This window comes from Sinocyclocheilus rhinocerous, unplaced genomic scaffold, assembly GCF_001515625.1.
Source record: "Sinocyclocheilus rhinocerous isolate Xijiao unplaced genomic scaffold, SAMN03320098_v1.1 scaffold258, whole genome shotgun sequence".
In the NCBI taxonomy this organism is placed as follows: domain Eukaryota; kingdom Metazoa; phylum Chordata; class Actinopteri; order Cypriniformes; family Cyprinidae; genus Sinocyclocheilus; species Sinocyclocheilus rhinocerous.
In genome coordinates this window covers 998,523-1,003,761 of record NW_015634010.1, presented here as the reverse complement: position 1 = coordinate 1,003,761, position 5,239 = coordinate 998,523, and positions in this window count along the sequence as shown.

The window sequence follows — 5,239 nt, the reverse complement described above, 5'->3', positions numbered from 1 at the left end:
TATTTATATACATATATATATATATATATATATATATATATATTATTATTATTATTACATTACTTTACATTACTTCTTCTTCTGCACTGGAAGCTCCTGTCTGTGTGTAAACATACTTGGCAATAAAGCTCTTTCTGACATCTGATTTATGTAAAGTTACATTGCAAATAGTTGCAAATTTATTTTCATGTCTGTTTTGGGTATTAAATAAGGAGCTTTAACATAAACAATGTTGTTTTCCGTTGAACGCACAAATTATGCCATAAAGTAGCCAAGTTTAGGTTATATGGTAAAACAAAAATATCACTTCAAACCGATTATCGGTCTATATTCTGCGTACTGCTATTTTTTACTATGCATATATTACATTGCATATTGTGTATATTGTGATCAGATATCTGTCACTATACATCACTGCATTGTTTTTGGAACATGCACCCAAGAGTTTCATCCATCATCGCTCTATATGGTGACGTGACAATAAAATGATCTGATTTGATTTAGAAACTGAACTACATTATCCACACTCATCAGCACATACATGTGTAAAACACTGCAATAACATAATCTATGGAAAAGGGGTTGTCGAGTATTTATTTGATATAATTCCTGTCTATATGATATATATGCTTAGCCTGGCTTCTTGGGTAAGTTTTGTCAAAGTACGGTCTGGCTGACCTCAGAGGAATGAGCTCTCTCATTGCTTCGATGAACAGACAGTGCATTCACTGAGACTTGAGAGAAGATTTCCCTCCACTAATACCATCTCGTAGTTCACACAATGAGCCAATAGGAGTGCTTACATAGTACGGTCGCTCACATACTCACAGAAAAGTGGTTAGAGGGGACACAGTAGTCAATGTGGAGGGACATGGCCACTATTATTGCTTCTGGAAGCTTCTTGAAACCGCCCAACAACCTCCTGCTGTGTGTGGTCAGTGTTCACTGGGCAAATTAGTTAGACTGGCATAGATATTGCTGTGATGTTTTTCTCATGTTTTCATCAAAGAACAATGTCCACTGATGGTGCCGGCAATGGGTCGGCCAGCAGGATGAGGATTTGTTCAATGGTTAGCGGCGTTGTTGAAAACCATTGCTACAATATGCAATGGCACATGGAGAGTTAATCTCACCCTTGCAGAATGAAGAAATTAATTTAACCATTAAGCACTTTTCACTGTAAAAAATATTGTACAGATAACAAAATATAATGTATTAAAGTAAGAAAATGGGTTTAATTAATCATTATGTAATGCCACTTTACTAATAAGGTTATATATAAAGTTATAATGCTGAGTCAACCTCTTATTTGCAGTAAAAAAAAATTATATTTGCTGAGCAACAGTGGACAATGAATCTAATTAGTATGTACATAATGAAAATAACATTGCAGAACTCTTCTGCAAAGCCAAATGAAAGGCGAGTTTCTTCAAGGACTTCTCAGTTAAGCTGACTTTAGTGACGTTTAGTACCATGGTGTTCCTGTAGCTTAACTGGAACAGCGTAGTGTTAGCAAACGTCAAGGTCGTGGTTTCAAATCCCTTGTGAAAAATAGGTTCACTTACTTGTATTGAATGTGCACTTGTAGTGTACTTCAAATCTTTAAGGAACATAAAAAAAACATACTCGCAAGTAATATTAATGAAATAAAAGGCCACTTTCGATATTTTTTCTATTTTAAACTTGACTCTTCTGTAGTTTCATCGTGTACTAAGACCGACGGAAAATGAAAAGTTGCGAATGACATTACTCAGTGCCTGAAAATAGTCCCCATCACGCTCCCTGTGCAAGCAGGTGGTCACGTTGGTTATGTTGACGGAAGTTAGCCTATTTTCAAATAAGCCTATTTTCAAAAATAGTGGAGTGTTCCTTTAAGGATAAACACTTTGACTGTGGTTCTTCTCCACAACAGCTGTGAATGGAGAATAACAGTAAGCTGAGTTCAAACCACAAGATCGTGTTTACAAAATGAATGAATTAAACCCCCCAGTGTCGTGAGATGGCTAGATGTAAAGTAATACAGTGGGTTTTGTGCTGATGCCTCACTGCGTGTCTGAGAGAGTCTGATGCATGGGCTGACCTTCTCTCTCTCCTTGCTCTGCATTGGGCAGCACTTAGATTCGTTGTACCTCTGCCAACTTGCTCTTCTTTGGAGCCGTCTGCCTGCCTGTCTGTGTGAACCCACTGACCAGGAAAAAAGGCTCTCCAGACTCAAGAGGGACAATGTCTGACAGTGTTATCTGTCTGGCTCGACCTGTCAAGCCTGCTGACTCTGAGACGGTGGTCCTTGCTTCACTGAAAAAAATTTTTCATTCATCCAATTAAAAAAATTTAAGGTAATGGGCAAGTTATTTATTTTTCATTGGCTCAAGTTAAAAAATATAGATGTGAATCATTACCTTACATTTTTTTAATTGGATGAATGAAACATTTTTTTCAGTGTTCATTCAGGGACAATATCAAATGATCTGAAAGAGGATTTCGTGTTGGCCCTGAACCATTTGGATGGTTTAGACACAATAATATGTTGATTCATGTTGGTACCATGGTGTAGTGGGTGCTTGCAACAATTAAGCATCATAAGCTCAAGCAGAAGCAGGTTCGAGATTGTCTTGCATCATATCAAGATCCTACTTTTAATTGTTTACAAAATTCACTTTTTAAATGTTACATTTTTTATTTTTTATTCAGGAAAAACAGAATGAATAATGTTGATGACTCATCTTGTACTACACAGATTTTATCCAATTAAATGTTTTTTAAATGAGAATGCCCCGCCCCCTAATGACACCAACCTATAGCAAGAAGCAAATCATGGTTAATGGCTGTGATGTAACCTTTGTAACCCTTTGAAATGCCACACCCTAACTTCCTGTTTAAACAGGAAATACATTAACACAGGAAAGAAAACCATGTTGAACAAGTGATTCATGTGAATTATATATAAATCATTATAATTATATATTTTGTTATGAACTGTAAAGCATACAGGTTGCAAAATGTCATCACATGATGCCTGAAATGTCACAGGTGAGTCTCTCAGGTTGCAGTTGCTACAGTTTTACTTTTTAAAGGTACATATGGACATAAATAATAAAATTGTTTAAAAATTAAATGGGTTCTTCCTGTAATATCTATAAAATGTCTTTCCAGGCATCTACACACACACACACACACACAAACACACACACACACACACACACACACACACAACACAAAAGATCTTTCTGATTAAGTAACCCAATACAATCCACTTCCAAAGTGCATTGACATTTTTGGAAACGCGGTCCTTCATTTAGCATGCAAGACAAGGACTGCAATCATTCTGTCAGCTACCATTAATAATGACTGGACACAATGCTTCCTGCTGGAATTTCATAAACTGGATACTGTACGCCTCTAAGTGGGTGAGACAGAGAGAAAGAGAGTTTGTGTCCATGTGCTATAATATGTGAAAGCACATGTGTTTGTTCACCCTGTCAAGATGTGTTATCAAACCGACATCAGTGAAATGTTATGTTTTGCCATTGAGTGTTGCTATGCGGTATCAAGTTTTGCGTCTGTTTAAACATCCTCCTCTGATTGACATTCATGTTGGGTGAAAGTGGTGAAATCAAAGGTTTATGGGAAATCCATCACCATTATTTTATACATCAAGAACAATGTGATGGTGGGTCCCGCTGCTGGGAATGTCAGCTGTGTAAAACATTTGACTTGTGTTTTCCACACCCAGCTTCATGTTGATGTGTATGAAAAAGAAAATGAGAAAAACTCCCCTGATACTAACTGCAAAATAGGCCACAGGTCTGTTCTGACAGGAAAAATAGCGTTAAAATAAAATAAAATAAAAAAATAAATGTATCATAATTTAATATATCCTGATATTGAAACCTATTTAAATATTTTATTTAATATGATTATATTCATATAATTAATATTTCAAAGCATTTCATTTAACTTTAACAACATTTCTGTTTAATTTTGTAAGATAGAAACACCACTTAATGTCCAGTGAGAACTATTGCTGTAAAATATCTTCTAATTTTATGCTAATTAAGGCAGCAAGAAGGTACAAGCCATTATGACAAACCCATGCCAGCTTGTAAGGTGCAATGAAAGTACGCAATCATCAATGGACTGCAAGTATAAGCTTTCAGCATTGCCAAATTCTTGCCCTTTATCAGATGAGTAGATGCTCAGTGAACCTGTGAACAGGGAAGCCTCTGCTGTAAATGAAGATGAGGCAGGGTTGGGGATGTTCTCCCCTCTTGCTGGCACAGGAGATTGGGTGGGGTGCCTCTCTACCCGCTGCCTGGCACTGGGCATTTCCAGGAGTGCGTCTTTGCCAGGCCTTAATTACGGGGGAGTCATCCAGAACATATTGAAGCAATTACAGCTCCATATAAATCAATATGCTTCTGCTTAAAAAAGTGATCTGATCCCAGCACGCTCTGGATCCAGTCTCCCTCAGGTCCATTTTGATTTCTCTCCCCCTTTCTCAAGGCAAGAGCATTATTTCACAGTTCAGGAGTGATTTAGGTCACTTGCCCCAGCTCTGGTTGGGTCTGACATTCAGTCAGTTTCACTTTTTTTCATGTAACCATTAACCTGAGCCTTATTAAGGCATGTTGGGGGTTAGTGGGGGCTATAAATATGAGTCAAGTTTATTGGCAAACAAGAATTGGTCTTAATTTCTTAATTATTGCTTTTATAATTTACAACTTAACTTAAAAAAAAAAAAATGTTTTATTCTTATTTTGTTTTCACGTTGCCAGTGCATGTTGGACTTTTTTTTTTCCAGAATTATATATATGTATGTGTATGTGTGTGCTTCCAGTGCAGAAAAAAAGTATTGTAGTGATTCAGAGATGTCAGTGATTCAAACCTGCAGTGATTCAAATCCATTTACACTCATCATTAGCTCTTTACATCATTTGTTATATTTCGCCATCTTGTGTAAAAAGGTAGTACTGCATCTTTCTTGTTTCTTCTCATTATATGTAATATGTAGTAATCTGTAATAAAGTAAGAACGCAACAAAAGCTTGATTATATTACAAAAACAAAGAGGGAAAAGTGCAATGCCTTCTTTCTGCTACTACAGCAGTGGTTCGATACTAATAGTGTCTAAAGGAGGAGAGCTATAGGCTACTAAGGCAGGAAGAAGAACAAACGGAACGTCTTTAGAGAACCTTTTTTAATTTAAGTGAGAGAAGGTGTATTGTTTTACTTAGTGGACA